General features: G+C 40.9%; 1 protein-coding gene across 5 annotated transcripts in view; it reads right to left on the reverse strand.

Moving 5' to 3' along the window:
* Nucleotides 1-20,747, reverse strand: part of FMN1 (formin 1) — a 436,126-nt gene that overhangs the window by 16,441 nt on the left and 398,938 nt on the right. The gene's annotated exons all lie outside the window — the stretch shown is intronic.

Raw genomic sequence — 20,747 nt, forward strand, 5'->3', positions numbered from 1 at the left:
CATCCATGAGGGCAGGAATCAACTTCTTCCAAACTCCTGTTCATGTTGATATTTTGACTTCTTTCCATGAATCATGAATGTTCTTAATGACATCTAGAAAATGAATCCCTTCCAGAAAGTTTTCAGTATACTTTCTCCAGATCCCTCAGCTATCTATGACAGCTAAAGACTTATAACATATATTTCTTAAATAATAAAACTTGGAAGTTGAAATGACTCCTTCATCCATGGGCTGCAGAATGGATGTTATGTTAGCAGGTATGAAAACAACATTCATCTCAGTGTACATCTCCATCAGAGCTCTTGAGTGACCGCGTGAACTGTCAACGAACAGTCATATTTTTAAAGGAATCTTTTTTTCTAAGCAGTACGTCTCAATGGCAGGCTTAAAATATTCAGCAAACCATTTTGTTAAAAGATGTGCTATCATCCAGGCTTTGTTGTTCCATTTATAGAGCACAGATAGAGCAGATATGGCACAGTTCTTAAGGGTCCTAGGATGTTCAGAATGGTAAGTGAACATCGCCTTCAACTTAGAGTCACCAACTGCATAAGCCCCCAACAAGAGAGTCAGTTTCTGCTTTGAAGCCAGGTACTGACTTTTCTTCTCAAGCTATCAAAGTTCTAGATGGCATCTTTTTTTCCAACAGAAGATTGTTGCCTACATTCAAAACTTGTGGTTTAGCATAGCCACCTTCATTAATGATCTCAGCTAGCTCTTCTAGATAACTTGCTATAGCTTCCACATCAGCCCTTGCTACTTCACCTCATACTTTTAAGTTATGGAGATGATTTCTTTCCAGAAATCTCACGAACCAATCTTTGCTAGCTTCCAACTTTTCTCCTGCAGATTCTGCACCTCTTTCAGCCTTTAGAGAATTGAAGAGAGTTAAGGTCTTGGTCTGGATTAGGCTCTGACTTAAGGAATGCCGTGACTGGTTTGGCCTTCTGTCTAGACCACTCAGACTTTCTCATAGGAAACTGACACAGAATCAGGGTTTTAGAAATCACGTGGGAAGAGACTGCAAAGCAGAGGTCTTGCAGTGTGATCAACTTTAGAGGGTTTAAATAAACTGAGATTCAGTTTTCATCAGCCACAGGAGGTTTAAGTAACTTTGAATTCAGTTGCTAACATTCTTAAATGCAGAGACTTCACATAATAAGTCAGCGTTCTGACCTCTCTTACACAACTGGAAGGCACAGCAACAGAGTGGCATCTCTGCACCTCAGCCTCTCAGTGTGTGGCGCTTCCTGTCACTTGCTGGTGTATGGCAGTCCTGAGGTGGTCAGGCGGTGCCATCTACCAGCTTGTCCGCACAGATGACTTTCTTACACTCAGTGCACTTCACTCATTGTTGCTGCCCGCCTGAACTCTCTAAGCTTCAACGTTTTGGTTGGGAGACTTGCTTTAAGGCTAGTGTGACAAGTCAGGGAGTCAAGGGATGAGATCCCAGACTACTGAACTAGCCTTCTAATTGATCTTCCTCCCCCACTCCATCCTACTGATGAGTGCAGTCTCAATTGGTAATGTATAACTCTGAGAATGTCACTTCCCTTCTTGAAACCTTTTAGTGACTCTCAATCAACTATAGCCAGGGTTAGCAAAGGTTTTCTGCAATGGCCAGAGAGTAAATATTTTAATTTTTTTTTGTAGGACAAGTTATTTTTCTTTCATATCGGAATCATAGCTATATCCCAGACAATTCCAATATAGATCATTCAGGCTAAATAAGCTATATATTTAAGATATATAAAATCAAGTTGTTGATTTTAAGGGTATGTTGTCTTTTTAAAAACATTTTTTTATTGTTTATTTTTGAGAGAGAGAGAGAGAGAGAGACAGAGCATGAGTGGGGGAGGGGTAGAGAGAGAGGGAAATACCAAATCTGAACCAGGCTCCAGGTTCTGGGCTATCAACACAGAGCCCAACGTGGGGCTCGAACCCACAAACCGCAAGAGCATGGCTCGAGCCGAAGTTGGACACTTAACCGACTGAGCCACCCAGGCACGCTGAGGTACGTTATCTTAAAAGTATAGTCCATCCAAGGGCACCTGGGTGGCTCAGTTGGTTGGGTATCTGGTTTCAGCTCAGGTCATGATCTAATGGTCTGTGAGTTCGAGCCCTGTGTTGGGGTCTGTATTGACCACTCAGAGCCTGGCGCCTGCTTCAGATTGTGTCTCCTTCTCTCTCTGTCCCTCCCCAGCTCATGCTCTGTCTCTCTCTCTCAAAAATAAATATTAGAAAAAAAATTTTTTAAAGTATAGTCTATTCCATTTTAAGGCTGATCTATAAAGTGGAAAAGAATGCAGAGTGTTAGATCCTTTTACAACAGCTTAAAGATAATCAAAAGATCAGTGCCTCAGATTGTGAAAGGGAATTTATATTGAGTTTCTATAATTTTTTCTAGGTATTTTCATTTTTTTAAGTTAATTATTTTGAGAGAGAGAGCAAAAGAGAGAGAGAGCAGGGCAGGGGGAGAGGGGGAGAGAGGGAGGGGGAGAGGGGGAGAAAGGGAGGGGGAGAGGGAGAGGGAGAGGGGGAGGGAGAGAGAGAGAGAGAATCCCAAGCTGTCCGCACAGAGCCTAGCATGGGGCTCAGTCCCATGAATCACGAGATCATGAACTGAGCCGAAACCAGCCAGGCGCTCCTAAGTATTCTCGTTTTTTATTTTAGTTCACACATGATGTTACATTAATTTCATGTGTACAACACAGTGCTTCAACATCTCTACACATTATACTATGCTCTCCCCAAGTACAGCTACTATCTGTCACCATACGATGCTATCACAAAGCACTGACTATATTCCTTATGTTGTGCCTTTTATTCCAGTGACTTATTCACTTCGTAACTGGAAGCCTGTATCTCCCACTCCCGTTTATTCACTTTGCCCATCTTCCCAGTCCCTCTCCGCTTTTTGCCATATGATTTCTGCGACTGTTCAACTCTGCTGTTGTAGTGTGAAAGGAACCATTAAAACAATACATGAACGAACAGCAGTGTAAATGCTGTGTTCTAACAACCTTTATTTATAAAAACGTAGTGGGCCAAATTTGGCCCATGGGCCATAGCTATGTTTGCTGAACGCTGTACTACAGTATAGGATTCAAATTCCCCATTATGGCAATCAAGGGTCGCTCTGTTCTAAACTTAGTTTACTTGTCCATCTTACATTTTCAGACACGGATCTGGTCTTATATTGTCCTTGGACAAATCACTTAACCCTCTGAGCCTCAATTTCCTCATCTGTAAAAGCAGGAATAATACCACACTTAACACCGCTGCTGTGAACAGTGTAGAATGCATTGTATATGATTACTTATCAAATACCCTTTGCTTCCCCCTCACTCCCTGTCCCAGCCAATCCATTCACTGCTCTTTGCATCATGGTTTTTCTCGCCTCGCAGGTTGCTCTTACTGTTCCCTCGATGACTTTCTTACTCATTTCCATAAGTTCAAATTCTTCCCATTCTTCTGCTCTCAGCTTAAGTGCCAAAGTCATGAAAGCTTCCTTCACCTCTCCTAGCCAGAAGTAATTACTCTTTTCCCAAGTGAGAGAGCACTTTGCGCCTCTCTTCAGGCACTTAAGGACTTTTCATTTTAGGACTATATAGGTGTCTGATTTCTCTTAAACCACAGGAACCACTTGAGGACAATGATCATGCCTTGTGCATTTCTGGGTCTCCTCCCTACTCCTACATCAAGCGGTCTCCCATGCACAAGGGAGCTGTTAGCAAATACCTAAGTGGCAAATGAATGATTTGCATTGGTAGTTCCCCCCTCCCACTTTAATCAAGTCTAAATGTTTAGTGAATACCCAGAGTTGTAGAATAATTAGCTTTTCCATTTATCCCTGGGGTGGGGAGTAAAAACATTTAAAAATCTAGTTCTAGTTACTGATTAGCTGAGTCCTGAATAAGCAAAAACAAAAGGGCATTTAAGGCCACCCAAATGTGCTAAATATTTATACATGTCAACTTATGTACACATTCCAGGATTCCTAAAAGTATCCACACGACATTGCCCAAAAGAAGACTGAGGCTCAGTGAGGTTAATGCAGCTTTTCCTGAGTCTGGAATTTGCTCCTCTCACCTAGGATGTAAGAACTTTTCTGCTTTAGTTAAAGAGCTAACTCCTAGCCACTTACATGCTCAGTCTCCCCCGTGGCTCCATTGTGCATGGACTTGTTTTTGGTTCTGGCCCAGATGTTGGTTCTATTTTTGTTTCTGGTCTAAATATTTACTCTAGAAAATCACACATAGTTAGTTGCTCATGATTTCTCATAGGCAAATAACTAGACTTGATTTCAAAGTTCCACAGCATCCCCTCCACCCCGGAAAATCTGAAATATAGGGGAAAAAACAGACAAATAAGTTAGAGAACAAAAATGACTATTCTCAGTTCATAAATGCCTCAGTAAAACTATTAAAACCCCTACCTTTTCTTCTTCCTCATTATAATGAATCTCTAAAGAGTTATTGAGGGCCCTGGTAAATTTCAAATGCTGCCAAAGTCTACTGAAGAAAGGTGCAAATATGAGATGAGGCCAGGACACATGTTTTCTGACATTCCTGCTTAGTCCTTACTTTATAGAAGTGATCTGCAACCTTGGTTTCATATTAGAACTATCTGGGGAGGAAAGTCTGCTTCTGCTTAGAATGTAGAAAAGGGTAACAATATTTTTCCCATCCTTGGATGGATAACCTACAAAATCACACACTTTTTTCTTGAACGCTTTGGAGATCTAGGGGTGTTGTGAACTGCAATACAAAGAATGGCATGCCTTTCTATTCATAGGCTTGGGTTCCCCACTATTACAAACTCATTTTCTGGAAGAGCTTAAAACTGGGTATACCTGGAGCGCCTGGTGGCTCAGTCGGTTAAGCGTCCGACTTCGGCTCAGGTCATGATCTCACAGTCCGTGAGTTCGAGCCCCGTGTCGGGCTCTGTGCCGACAGCTCAGAGCCTGGAGCCTGCTTCAGATTCTGTCTCCCCCTCTCTCTCTGCCCCTCCCCTGCTCATGCTCTGTCTCTCTCTGTCGCAAAAATAAATAAAAACATTAAAAAAAATTAAAAAAAAAACTGGGTGTACCTTTGGGTCTTCTACAGGCTGATTTATATACCCACAGCTGAACCAAACAAAGTCAGAACCCACTGACTTCAGGAGACTGAAGGACAGTGTCTTTATTCTTTTGACAACCAGGATTTCGTTGGTTCATAGTATACAAAACAGAACACACTGAAATCATCATGAAGTTTACAATACCAGAAGTGCCTTCATTTATGACCATAGGAATTGAACACACCAACCAATCAAGAGCTAAGTGAGAGATCGAGGAGGTGGGGTAGAGTGTTCAGGCTGTTATACACTGATTGCCATTATGGGAAAACCAATACTTGAGAGCAGTGTGTTCAAACTGTCCTCCAAAGAGCCTTAGCATTCAGCAAAGGTGCCTCAGGGAGAGGAGGAAGAGTTAGGGGATCCTCCAGATCCCAACATCTGCAAACCCTGCTTCAGCTAGAAAAGCTTTATCTGTTTTATATATTGGGGTTTTATGTATGTTTTCTTCTGAACAGAAAGAGATCCATTAAGGGGCGCCTGGGTGGCGCAGTCGGTTAAGCGTCCGACTTCAGCCAGGTCACGATCTCGCAGTCCGCGAGTTCGAGCCCCGCGTCGGGCTCTGGACTGATGGCTCAGAGCCTGGAGCCTGTTTCCGATTCTGTGTCTCCCTCTCTCTCTGCCCCTCCCCCGTTCATGCTCTGTCTCTCTCTGTCCCCAAAATAAATAAACGTTGAAAAAAAAATTTTTTTTTTAAATAAAAATAAAAAAATAAAAAAAAAAAAGAAAGAGATCCATTAAAAAAATTGGAAACCCCTCTTTCAAAAAAGAGAAAAAGAAAATAAACAGCCTTTCTCTCTGGGAGAATGGGAACCAACACAAGTCTTCTTCCTAAAGAACTGTCCAGGAATATCTTGGAGTTGGATAACTGATTAAGAGGACAAGGCCTTTTAAAAGGATGATACATGGGGCACCTGGGTGGCTTGTTGGTTAAGCATCTGACTTCAGTTCAGATCATGATTTCGTGGTTCACAAGTTCAAGCCCTGCATCGGGCTCTGTGCTGATAGCTCAGAGCCTGGAGCCTGTTTCGAATTCTGTATCTCCCTCTCTCTCTGACCCTCCCCACCTCCTTCTCTCTCTTTCTCTCTCTCTCAATCTCTCTCTCTCTCTCTCTCTAATAAACATTTAAAAAAAATTTAAAGGATGATTTTTCTGATAGCCATTGCCACCGGTTTCCAGGTTTGGGGCTCTGATAAAATAGCAAATCTTTAAAAATCAAAACATGGCCAGTTTACCACTCACCTCTGCTTGCTACTTTCCAGATATGTTCTAAGGTTGTGAGATCAACAGTATCTGGCAAAGACTCACAGGTAAGAACTGTGGAGAAAGATCCAGGTGGGCTAAAATGTGGGGAAAGTAAGAGCCCACTGGAGTACCCACTGACTTCTCATAAAGGCAAGAGTTACCTCACATTTCATCATGGTTCTTTTTTTTTTTTTTTTTTTTTTATAGTCTTGCTTGGAATTCTGCTTGATCTTCCTGATTTCAGTTCTATTCTACTCTCCGATTTCTACTTGCTTTCTTTGCTTTTAATAAACCCAGAACAAAAATGAAATGGATCCATCTGATTCCATCCTACCTAACATTCCTCTAAGCTTACTTCTGTGACTGCAATTAATGTTTTTTGTTTTGTTCTGTTTTGGTCAACTGCTTTTTCCCTTTTCCTTTCTTTCTCATTTCAAATAACTGAATTGTAACAAGACTGCCAACCAAACAACTTTTGAATAATAAGTATGAGTCTAGGACACACACACACACTTCTCAAAAATATATAAACATTAAAAATTCACTACACACACACACACACACACACACACACACACAGGAATATTACTTGGTGATCAAAAAGAATGAAATCTTGCCATTTGCAACAACATGGATAGAACTAGTATGTATTATGTTAAGTGAAATAAGCCAGTCAGAGAAAGATAAATATCATGATTTCACTCAAAGGTGGAATTTAAGATACCAAACATGAATATAGGGGAGGGGAAGGGAAGGAAAAATAAGATAAAAACAGAGAGAAAGGCAAACCACAAGAGACTCTTGAATACAGAGAAGAAACGGAGGGTTGCTGGAGAGGTGTTGGGTGGGTGGATGGGTTAAATCAGTGATGGGCATTAAGGAGGGCACTTGTTGGGATGAGAATTATACACAAGTGATGAATTGCTAAATTCTACTCCTGAAATCAATACTACACTATTTGTTAACTAACTTGGATTTAATTAAAATTAAAAAAAAAAATGAGTAAATGGTCTGGAAAATCAAAACTATGGAGATTGCTAGGGGTTGGGGGGGGGGGGAGGATGAAAAGACCACAGAGGATTTTTAGGGCAGTCAAAATATCTGTATAATATTATTATGATGGATCTATGTCATTATATATTTATCCAAACCCTTAGAAAGTACACCAACAGTGATCCCTAAGGTAAACAATGGGCTTTGGGTGATTATAATGTGTCTGTATAGGTTAATCAGTCATAACAAATGGACTCTCTGGTGAAGAGTGCTGATAATGGGGGTGGCTATGCCTGGGTAGGGACCAAGGGTATATGGAAAATCTCTGTACCTCTCTCTCTCAATTTTGCTGTAAATCTAAAACTGCGCTCAAAATACAAAGTCTTTTTCAACGTTTATTTATTTTTGGGACAGAGACAGACAGAGCATGAATGGGGGAGGGGCAGAGAGAGAGGGAGACACAGAATCGGAAACAGGCTCCAGGCTCTGAGCCATCAGCCCAGAGCCCGACGCGGGGCTCGAACTCACGGACCGCGAGATCGTGACCTGGCTGAAGTCGGATGCTTAACCGACTGCGCCACCGAGGCGCCCCCAAAGTCTTTTTAAAAATGAAAACAAAAGGGTAAGTGGTCCCCACAAAATATCATCCTGTTTTAAACACCTATTGGTGGATATTTGTTAGAAGTTCTCTTAAATGACAGTGACCAATTCATTTCAGAAAGTGGAAAATATATAATCTAGTGATATTACCAGGGTTAGGTTTGTTAATAGTCACTCTCTTTTGTAATGTAGATAATAGGACCAAGGGAGTGACTTCAGGAATACGGAAGGAGTTTTTGCCTGTAGTGCCACTAGCTTCAAAGAGGAATCTCTGTTACCCATCCAGTACTGTGTCACCTAAAACAACAGTCACTGCCTGACCCAGACTAAGCATACACCTTCACTGAAGATATTCAAAGTCAATGGTGTCAGAAACACTGGTGGATAGCGGCAAAGAAAAGGGAGGCATTGCAGGGAACACAGTTCTTGAAAGTCATGTTTGGTAAAAGCATGAAATCTGACCAGCTGTAATGTGAACCTGTTTAAGGAAGACTTTAATATCACTCGTCACTAAAGAGAGAAGGTCAAAATAGTCCAGAGAGGGAACAAGGCAGGCTCTGTGCACCAATGAAAACAGAAATGGTCCTGTAAGTCAGCATGGCATAGGGAATACTCAAGGTTCCTAAAAAGCAGGATTATAAAAGCTGAAGGTACAAACCACTATGTCACTAGACTTATCTGAAAATTTAAGGCCACGTGAACCAGAATCTAACAAGTATGAGAACTCCATGGAAGGACATGACCAACAAAGGAACAGGAGAAAAACATGCCTTTGTCAATGGACTAGTTAGTTTCCACCTAGGGCCCTCTGAACGGTGGATAAAGTTCTTGTTGGACAGAGAAGGGAGGTGTTGGCACCTACTGAAGATCACAATTGTAAAATACATAACTTGCCAGTCTGGCTACCCAGTGTGGGTTGGCTTTACCAATCATTGTTAGGGACAGCTTCTTCTATAAGCAAATGATTATATTTTTATGGTCTCCCTTTAAGAGAAAAAGTCAGGGAAAGCGAATAAGAAGCTACAAACATGAAATGCCAACTGGATATTCATTCACTCCTGTGCCATGATCTCCATGCAGCCTTGAACAAAGCAGTGTCAGGCCAAGGAACAAAGAACTGCACAGTCTTTGTGGAGATGTGAAAGTGGTTTTATTGCTTAAGAAAGCTCAATACCACATGATTTCTGGAACTTTGGATGGAGAAGATTGAGGGAAACATCTTGTTATTTTCCTCATTAGGATTACTTGCATCATAGACAGCATTAACATCACAGGAGTGGTTTTTAATGTTGTGCTTTAAGAAGGACATAGCTATGCCAGGCTAGCCTTCCAGTCAGTGCCCAATAGACTAGGCATTAGAAGTCAGGCTCTGTGCATTCTGTGGAATTTGTGCAGGTCTTTTGATATTCTGATATTCCTCAAGTCTCTAAAAGGTACTGTCCTCATGCTGTTTCTCAAAAACCAGGGGTAAGGGGGCTAATGTCCAGCTTTGGTTCTAAATAAGTAAGTACAATCATGGAGACCAGCCAGGGGCTGTGGGAACCTCCCTCATTTCTATCCACTTTGACGATACTAACTCACTAGGCATTATTGAATTCTTGGTAGAACTATCACGGGCGGTAATATTTATGAAAATCAATGAAATAAGTAAAGTCACTCTTCACTCTTGAAGTAAAACACAAACAATGCAAAGACCAAACTCATTAACTCCTCAACGTAAAGGGAAATTTCTTCCTCACTGCAGCAGCTGATGAAAACATCATTGGCTAGTATATGTGGAATGTTTCCAAAGGGTAAGAAAATAAAACTCAGAGAAGAGAAGCATAGTCAGTATGAAATAATGGGTAACCCTAAATCATTTATCTCAGGCAGGCCGAAAGGGCTATATACTTGGACAGACACACACTTTTCTAAGCTCATTCTCTCTTTTGGAGTCTGACCATTGACTTGACTACCCCTCCACCCCAGGCTCCCCAGATCAGTCTCCTAGCAGCCATGGTAAGACAAGACCAGCAGGAAAGTAATAACAGGTCTTTGACTTAAAAGATTTAGTTCCTTACACACCAGAATCTAGTCTTAAAGTTATTCTAGGATAAAAGAGCCCATCACTTCTTCCTAAGCTTGACAATTTTCCCTACCTCATTCCCAAGATATTTTTCTATTTACAACGAAGGAAGTCCTCTCAGAGATGGAATTTCACCAGCTACACAATCAGCCACTTCATAGTGTTTGTGGGCTATCACTTGTAGTACCCAAACAGACTTTGACTTCAAATGATTAATTGCAGAACAAAGCCTGCTTCCGTTTCCAGAGCTTCTCCCCCAGGCCACAGGGGAGTGGAAGTGGAGGGGTCCCTGGACTTGCCCTGGAATGCACAAGCAGTTAAAGCCAATCACTCTGCACTTGGTAGACGAAGCACCCCAAGCCGCCTGGCAATGTAGGTGCAGAGTGAAAGGTAACAGCACTGTGTTTCCTCGTTCAGGGAGGGGCATCTGGGAGACAGCTTGCAAACCAAAGCTGGCTCTGTGTAATAAATCTGCAACTTTAATTGCAACACACGGTTAGTCTTTGGAAGACCTTTCCAATCCTGATAATGAAGACATGCATGTGCTTGTAGACACCCCCCCCCCCCTTTTGGTTTTGGAACCTATACCACCTACCAAGACTCACCAAAAACTAGAACTGATCAGAGCCTGTTTGCACAGAGGACTGAAATAAAAAGGGGGAGGAAGCAGGGGAGATTGTGTGGAGCAGCTAGCCTTTCTGGCGCCCCTCAAATCGTGCTATCCAGGCAGACCCCTATTTCATCCTTTCTATGCCCAAGGCAAGAGCTGTCAGGAGCCCCACAGATAAGCAATTTAGATATATTCTAGCTGAATGAAGGAGACTTACTGTGGGTTTCCATTGCTGTCTGCCAAACCAAGGAAATAGAGTGTGGACAGATGCTCTCTAAGGTCCTTATTTGAGCTCCAAAAAGGTTGGAGGCTTGGCACAACCATGAATCCCAAGGATCTTCACTTCCTTGTTTTTTCTAGTTGTTTTTTTTTTTTTTTTTTTTAAGATAAATTGAAAGTAATACAGTCAAGAACAGAGAAGGTGATTGTTTTACCCCATTAACTAATCTTTCTTGTTCAGAACATGTCTATCCTCTTTAAGAAAGCTATTCAGATTTTAGATGCTAGGGCAAAAGCAACCCACATGGGGTATATTTGGGGAATTCTATTACAAAAACCCAAATAAATAAGACATCTCATCTATCAATAGCAGACAGCGAATTCTCTAATCAATTGCAACATGGCAAAGAAAGCACAGAGATCTTTTATTTGTTGAACAAATATTAATTGAGCGCCTACTATGTATAAGGAAATACATAAGGTGCTAGAGAGAAAACAAAGAAGTATATGCCGTTGTCCTTATCTTCTAGGGCTTACTATTTACTTACGGGAGAAAATGTCTATAACTGAAAGAATGAAAAAGAAATCACTAATGCCAAAATTGAAGGGGCAGTAACCCTCTAGAGGTTTGGAGGAAAATGCTTACAGAGATTGGGGAAAACTTCAGGAAAGAGGCAACATGTGATCAGTAGATTAAATCCTTCCAGAACGGGGTCTCATAACTTGTACAGCACTTAAGACATAATAGGTATTTTTAAAAGCATGTGTTTTTGCAACTATGTGGATGGAACTGGAGGGTATTATGCTAAATAAAATTAGTTAGAGAAAGACTACGACTTCACTCATATGAGGACTTTCAGAGACAAAACAGAAGAACATAAGGGAAGGGAAACAAAAATAATATAAAAACAGGGAGGGAGACGAAACAGAAGAGACTCATAAATATGGAGAACAAACTGAGGGTTACTGGAGGGGTTGTGGGAGGGGGGATGGGCTAAATGGGTAAGGGGCATTAAGGAATCTACTCCTGAAATCATTGTTTCACTATATGCTAACTAATTTGGATGTAAATTTTAAAAAATAAAAAATAAAATAAAAGACTTAAGTTCATTCAAAAGCCCATACACAAATGTTTGTAACAGCTTTGCTTATAATAGTCAAAACCTGGATACAACCCAGTTTTCCTTTAGTGGATGAATGGTTAAAAAACTGTGGCATATCTACATTGTGGAATACTACTCAGCAATATAAAAGGAATAAACTATTGATATATACAACCATCTAGATGAATCTCCAGAGAATCATGCTGAGGGAAAATAGAAATATCAAAAGGTTACATACTGTATGATTCCATTTATATGATTTTTGAAATAAGATTTAGAAATGGAGAAAAGATTAGTGGTTGCCAGATTAGAGTATAGTGAGGGTGGGAAGGAACTGGGCATGGCTATGGAGGGTAATATGAGGGATCCTAGTGATGGAAACAGCAGAGAAAGGAACATCGTTCTTAGGTGCATAAATGTCAGCATCTTGCTTATGATCTTTGATCATAATTTGGTAAGATGTTATCTTTGAGAGGGAATTGGATAAACAGTACATGGGATAGGTCTGTATTACTTTCTACCCTGAATGTAAGCTAACAATTGTCGCAAGATAAAATGTTTCACTAAAAACAAAAAATAAAGGGGCGCCTGGGTGGCTCGGTCGGTTAAGCGTCCGACTTCGGCTCAGGTCATGATCTCACGGTCTGTGGGTTCGAGCCCCGCGTCAGGCTCTGTGCTGACCGCTCAGAGCCTGGAGCCTGTTTCAGATTCTGTGTCTCCCTCTCTCTGTGACCCTCCCCCATTCATGCTCTGTCTCTCTCTGTCTCAAAAATAAATAAACGTTAAAAAAAAAAAATTAAAACAAAAAAAACAAAAAAAAAACAAAAAAAATAAAAATAAAAAAAATAAAAGTATGTGTTTAAATCAGGCTGATTACATGCTACAAATCTGTATTATGGGAATGCAAAATGCACATACATGAGAGACATGTGGACTGAGTACTAAGAAAAGGAAACACAGAAAAGATGGCACTTGGGCTAGCCCCAGAAATCATGCTGTGTGATTCCTCCAAAATGGGCACCGAACCTCCCAAGTCCAGGCCTTTGCCATGTGATTCCCAGAATGTCCTTACCCCTTTCCTCCCTAAGCGGCTTAAATTCATCTGTTCTGTCAATACCCAGCCCTTTCCTATCTACAATCATGGGATATCAGGGTTGGAATATACCTTCATGATCACCTAAACTTGGTGATCCTAAACTTGTTCCTAAACTTGGCTGAACATAGTAAAAATGAATGTAGAACATAGTAAGGGAACAGACCCTCTCTCTCCCACTTCCAAAGCTCACCTGAGATATTTAAGCAAGGGATGGGTGAAGCCAAGGCATTAATTGAGGCAACCACAAAATGTGCTCCTGCTCTGCCCTCTCTGTGGGGAGCTTCCTAAAACTGCAGATTCCTGGGCTCCACCCCTCACACTGGGACTCTGATGCAATAGATCTATTCACTTTTTTACGAAGCTCTCCAGGTAATTTGAAAGACCATCAGATTTAGGAGCAGCTGATCTCCAATATTCTCCCACTGGCTTCTGAATTCTGTCTACAGTTTTCTGCTCCTTGTGGTCCTGTTTATAGCTACGTATCTTCCTAAAGTCCTCCCGACCTCCACGTTTCTTTGGGATCATTTCTTCCCCCAAACTCTTCAGTCACACCAGATCTTCAATGTCCACTAACTATCATGTTGCACTATGCTGTGAAGTCCCTTCTATGTCAAAAAACAATTATTAGGCTCTGTGCTGGAGAATGCACCATAGAATATATACAAGGAATGGGTTCATGTCCTAGAAGTGGGAAAAGACACATAAACTACTCAAATAACAAGCTGGGATGAATTAAATCCTAAAGGATGTTCAAAACAAACAAACAAACAAACAAACAAAACAAAACAAAACAAAACGTGGTCAGAGACCAGAGGAAGAGGTAGTTCTTCTACTTAAGGACATGTCAGAAAATTTCTAGAGAAGCTGGTTTTGGAGGTAGTCCTTAATAAATGACTACATTTTGACCAGCAAGAAACCCAGGACAATACAATGTAAAGAAATTACCTAATGAGAACACAAGGCAAGAGTGCAGGTGTGAGAAACAATGAGTCATCGTGGTAGGTACACGTGAGATGAGGGTAGAGGAAATGAGGTTGGAAAGTGAGTTAAGGGCAAGTTGTTGGAGGCCCACGCTCTAATTCGGAAGAGAATATGGAATACTTGAAAGAGCTCTAGTGTCAAATAAGACCTCTATGTTTTATCCTCATTCTGTTGCTTACTAGTGACACTGGGACGCTGGCAGTTCATTTACTCTCTTCTGTGCTTCTGTATGAAATAGCAATACACCTTTTTCCCAGGGCTGTTGTAAGGACACAATGAGTTAATGAATATATGTGCCATCCGCGGCCAATTCTCTTCCCTTTGACATAACTGAAAACCACAGAACACATTTAAAGAAATAGATGTAATCTAACTTCTGTTTTAGAAAGAGAACTGGATACAATATTAAGGGACATTAGAGAGGAAATAGAAAACCTATAAGTAGACAGAACAGAAGGATGTTACTATAACCCAGGTGAAAGTTGAGGTCCTGAAGAGAGCAGTACTACTGTGAAAACAAGGTATAAAAGAATCACCATTGAGGAGGTAAAACCAAGAAGTGAGCAATAGGTAGGAAAATGAATCTTGTGGAATTAAGGATGATTCCAGCTTTCAGCCTGCCTTTGGCTGCTAGGAAGAGGATACTGATGCAGATGACAGATTGGGTAGCCGAGAAGGGCCAGTCTCAGGTGACATGGGGTACGTTCCAATGGGGTCTTACTGAATTACAGACAGAGGTTGGGCATGCTGTGGTAATGTTTAGTGTGCAGTAGGAGATGTGGGTCTAAGACTTGGAACCAAGACTTTGGTTGTGGGAAGGAAGACCTGGGAGGGGTTTGAGAGGGGAAGCTACGAAAACAGTTGGGACTAGCTAGGGAGGAGGTATACAGCAGAAAAGAGGAACACTGACAATGTGGACCTTGGGAAAGGTTCACTCTTATTTTAAAAAACTTTTTTTTTCATCTTTATTCTTGAGAGAGAGACAGGGTGTGAGCAGGGGAGGGGCAGAGAGAGAGGGAGACACAGAATTGGAAGCAGGCTCCAGGCTCTGAGCTGTCAGCACAGAGCCCGACACAGGGCTCCAACCCACGAACAGCGAGATCATGACCTGAGCTGAATGAAGTCGGACGCTCAACCAACCGAGCCACCCAGGCGCCCCAGGCAAGGTTCACTCTTAGGCAACAGAAGAAAAGGAGGAGCTATCGAAGGAAATGGAGGACGAGTGATCACGTTCACAGATTTTTATGCAAAAGTAAAATAAATTTTTCTTGTTTAAGCAGTAGTTATTTTGGCCTTTGCTATGGCAACTGAGGCTTTATCCTTACTGATGCAGGAAGGGGTGTGTGCCAACAAAAAAGACAAAAATGAACATAAACTCTTCTTGTGAGAAGCTAGAAGGGAAAGGAAAGTGATGGAATGACAGTTTCCAGAGGGCAAAGGGTCAAAAGAGATGTTCTAGGTTTTTCTCAAAGCAGTGATCCTGAACTTGTTACCATTTTCAAGTTTACCATCTCCTCTCCTTAGTCATGGAATATTCTGCAGAAGTAGTTTTAAATTTATTGCTTGGGAAATCAGCAGGCTTTATTCTTTGTGATTATAATTCTGTTCATAAGTCAGCTCTTCGGGACATTTACTGTTTATTTGTACAGAACTGTCTTCAAATGTGATTTAGAAAAGTTCAAAGTTTTGCTAATTAACTAGGGGGTGATTATTTGTATTATTAAAGGAGTCCTTCAAAATACGAAACTTCTTAGCAGTTAAGTGTACACAAATCATTTGACCATACAACAGAGGACTAGGGAAGAGAAAGTTAATTTGTTCGAAGTCACTGTAATGACCATGGCACTGTAATGACATGACTGTAAAATGCTTGTCAGTGAGAAAGCAGAATTCAATGAATAAAAATTTTAGTTTATGGAATTTTTTCCAGGAATAACTTTATCATAGGAATTTCTGCAATGTCTACACTGTGATCAATGGCTCCTTTGTGGGCTGAGTGATGGCCTGTTTCTAACTCCTGGTCCTAAAGTGACCTGAGCAGGGGGCAGCTGTGAGGACAGTTTTCAGGATAACCCCACAACAGCTCTGAACTCTCTGCTGTCAAAGGTATGGCAATTGTGTAATTAGCAACAATGGCTGCAAGTAATATACTTAAAACAGAAACTCTGTTGGTATTTAGCGGAACTAACCATCCATTCCCCCACAGTGTAAATTATAGCTATATGTGTAATGAAATTTCTTATTTGCATTTTTCATAAAATTCACCAAACTCCTTATTCACTCATTACTTACTGATTATGGTTTTGTTTTGTTTTGTTTTTTAAATGGCACTTTTAAAGTCTGCTTTGGCTCAGGGTGAATTATTTGCCAAGATTTTATATTCCTGGAGTCATGAATCCTCTGAGACTTCTTTGCCTTTTGCAAATTCATAGCTTATTTTGTGGGTGGTAGTAGTTTGTAGCCTCTATGTGCGCATGTGTGGGCATGTGTGGGGAGTAGTCTTAGGATATCTTAAGTAGTGAAACATTTCATAAGAAGAGGTCCTATATGGGGCTCCTGGGTGGCTCAGTCGGTTAAGCGTCCGACTTCGGCTCAGGTCATGATCTCACAGCTCATGAGTTTGAGCCCCGCGTCAGGCTCTGTGCTGACAGCTCAGAGCCTGGGGCCTGCTTCGGATTCTGTGTCTCCCTCTCTGCCCCTCCCCTGCTCATGCTCTGTCTCTGACTCAAAAATAATTAAAAAGATTAAAAAAAAGAAGAAAGGGTCCTATATACCAGAATAATTAAATGGAAAAAAAAAAAAGCAGAAAATGAGTAAAGCATAGTCAATAAAAGCAAAAAAAATTAGGTTACCTCCTTGTAATTATGCATATGCTTGGATAATCTGTTGATTTAATAGGTGGCAGAATTGTGTGTTCCAAAAATTCATTGCATGTTTGGATAGCAAGAGGCACAAATATAAAAGTACATGAAAAGGTAAGATGAGACAAAGCTGCCTCTGAGGGTAAAAAATCTTGAGGAACTTTAATAAATCATTAAATGCAATGTTAGGTACACATGAGCAGAGGAAAACATTTTTGTGTGCACACTTAAAAAAGGTTGTCTCTAAGACCAATATTACTACTGAGGGGAAGTACTCCGGGCAGAGGCAAGTTGGCTAAAGACATTTACCAACCGAGAAGGCAATGAAAATTCTCCCTGCTGCACCCCGCCCCCTCTCCCCCAAATCTCTCCCAAGTTCACAGCCAGACCTTGGCTGGAAATGTCTTCTAATACAGTCTCTAATGAGCTGAAGAGCAAAGGTGGGAGGTATTATCTCAGAAATGAAACACACTGTTTCTCAGAGTAGTAGAAAACTACTTTCTGGATTTATAGAGATTTCTAGCTAGAAGAGATCACAGTGAACATTTAATTCCTGCTTCATTACAATACATGTATCTAACACATGTGACCATTGTGTGTCCCCCCAGGCAATAAGCCACTGGACCAAGATTACGTAGCAAATTACCAGCATAAAAATGATTTTCAAGTCTCTATCTAGAGGTCTTTTTTGCACTACTGAGCAGTGCCTATCAACAGAAGGGGTAAGAGAGGGTCCTGGTACTTTCCACTGAAGCGGTAAGTTCCATCCAGTATTTGGGACAGCATGAGGACGGGTGGGCCACAGACCAAAGGTCTAGGGAGTGAGGCATTCTGGATTTGTGCCTAAACAAAGAAGTTGCTCTTTTGCCTAATATTGGCTTAAATGCGAAGGACAATTTAGTGACATTAATATGCCATCACATAGGAGCTTGCTTTTCTACTGATAGAGTTAATCTGCAGGTAAATCACATCGCTGGTGAAATACTACATCTCCTGTACTCAAACACAGACTTATGTCCTGACACCAACTTAAAGCTATGGTTTAGCATTCACTCACAAGGCCCAAAAACACTGGATGTTTTTATATTGTCATTTGTGTGTTTAGAGATTATTCTGGGTTTTATGAGGGGCAGTTGTCACCCTGTTATGAAGCTGTATCCATCTCAATCTTGCATCAAGCTCATGTGTATTGATGGAAACCATGCTAAGCAGCACAAGAAGTAAACACTCTATCACCACAGATTGACTACAAATAAGCTGAAGTTCTCAACACTTCCACTTCATTTGGAAGTACATTTATACCTTTGAAAATACTCCTACTTCCCCTTTATTTTTCCTAATGATTTTTGGGATTTTAATTGGCCTTCAAATATAATTAAAAATCCAATAGGCAAAGGACACCTGGGTGGCTCAGTCGATTAAACATCCGACTTCGGCTCAGGTCTTGATTTCGTGTTCGTGGGTTTGAGCCCCACATCAGGCTCTGTGCAGACAGCTCAAGAGCCTGGAACTTGCTTCGAATTCTGTGTCTCCCTCTCTCTCTGGCCCTCCTCTGCTCACACTCTTTCTCTCAAAAATAAACATTAAAAAAAAATCCAATAGGCAAAATTTCTTTTGATGGAATCCCACACTATAGTTTTTTTTTTCCTAATAATTCCAAGCTATCAAGATTTCATTTGGTTTTGAATTTCATTTTCATGTTATATTACTGTATCCTGACATTTAGTGTTGTTGGGACTTCTTGGCAAAGACTAATAAAAAATAATATTGAGCATGATTCAATGGGTGTCAAAACAATCATATTGTTTCTCATGTAATTATAATAGAAGAATTCAAGTTAATTTGGTTATTTTAGCCCAATGAATATGTGATTCCAACAGCTTAGCAGATAGAGGACAATCAAAAAAAAATCCTCACATCACAAAGAAACCCTGGATATTAATCAGTTTGTTTAACCGGATGAACAGTCATATACATAATGCGCTAGCATTTCCTAACAAATAGATTTCTGTAAACAAACCGCTTCCAAAAATATTTTATGAGCTGTCATTAGCTTCAGAGATGTTTTTCGAGGTTGGCAACCTTGGTGATCCATCTCACAAAAGCTCGGCTGGAATGAAGAGACCCCTGAAATTGCTAAATGAGGAGACCTGAGAAGGGTCCTGTGAAGTCATGACCCTTTCAAGGGGCTGGTTTACAGAGTGTGAAGTAGGCAATTCACCAGCTGCACCCAGGAAGCCGTGCTGGAAATGCTGGTGGCTAGGAGAAAGGGACACTTTGAAGGATGGCTGGAGACCACTGCCCCTTCAGACTCACAATTAGTTTGCTCTAACTTCTATGATAGGGAAAGTCTCCTTAATTTGGACTATAGTTCAATATCTCAACCCAAGATTATTAAGATAAAAAGCAATTAATTACCCTATCTGGTTTTGGGGGGGGCATTTTTTTTAGGGCTCCAGCTATAAGGGCAAATTTACTAAGGATTACGCTTAAAATCTGTGATGGAAGGATCTTAAGCAAAGTGTGTCTATTCAGAACCCACCTCTGGAATGTCTGGCTTTCAGGTGTGGGTGTGGAGAGCTGATGGCCAGCTCATGCCCTGTTAGAAGGATAGGAGCTCAGCTCACACAACAAAACTTGTTCCACAGCAGCTTATTAGCCGAAAAGGCTAAATAAGCAACTGCGGGGTGAGAGCAAGAAGTTGGGTGCCGAGATTTTTAGGGTTCTTTTTCTCCACATTATTATTCATTATCTACTTTCTTAAGAACGTCACAATTGGCTTTGCATCAGTTTATCTACACAATGGATATATTCATTGTAATTCCCGTGTTTTCAAAGAAGTAATGGTGGAGACATACGCTGATAAACATTTTTAAAGGTCTTTGACTTTTTCAGAAAAAAAGTAGGCTTTTGAAGAAATTCCTTGAGAAAATATTTTTGACTGTGTCAAAAATCTCTAAACCTTGATCCCTTTAAAAATAGCTTTTAAAGGTGAAAAATATTAGTGTAGTGTGTGTGTGTGTGTGTGTGTGTGTGTGTGTGTGTGTATCATGCATACGCCTTGTCTTTGATTATAAAGTAAAGAACAAAAATTATGGAACTTCAGGTCTCAATGTTTAGTGAGATAAGGATGCTAGAATTACATAAACCATTTCCCTTAATTTGTAGAAGTTTTCTGTCTCCTACTCCACTTTGAAGGACACTCTCATACATCTGTTCTGCAGTAGTATAAGCAAGACCTTTTTGAAGTTTAAATGCATGACACCCTTTGTAGAACAGTGGCAACCTGATCAAAACAGCGATCAAGCAGAAATGCTTTTTTTTTTTTTTTTCTCCTGATAAACAGGGCCAAATTTAGTCTCTTTCTAGGCAGAACGAACACACGCTCTCTCTTTCTCCCTATATTCAGAGGCGAGGCTTTTCTTCTACCCCCCACTAATAAAATCAGGAGGCTGCAACGAGTTTGAGCGGCAAGCAGTTTGATGTCCTCAGCAGGATACGAGGAGTCAGAAGTGGCGCTGTAAATCCAGAGTGGGGCTTCGACACTGTGTTAAGTGTGGCCCGAGTCTCAGAGATTTCCTTTTGATGCAAGTTCAGTATATTAATGGGAAAAGCATTCACTTTTATTTGTCTGTACTGTCTGCGACAGCAAGGCTGCCTCATTTAGCCTGGGCCAACGTGAAAATACACAGAGAAGCAATCTGTTGCAAATTAGCACAGCCCCCCTTTCATTTACTAGCTAGTAATTGGAAGGGGTTAAGAAAGTGTAACTTATCAGATCATGGGAGCATATCTGCTTGTGTGGACAGCATGCCTCCCCCGGATTTCCCCCATGAGCCCCCAGGCAACAATCT

This window comes from Leopardus geoffroyi, chromosome B3, assembly GCF_018350155.1.
Source record: "Leopardus geoffroyi isolate Oge1 chromosome B3, O.geoffroyi_Oge1_pat1.0, whole genome shotgun sequence".
Taxonomy (NCBI): Eukaryota; Metazoa; Chordata; class Mammalia; order Carnivora; family Felidae; genus Leopardus; species Leopardus geoffroyi.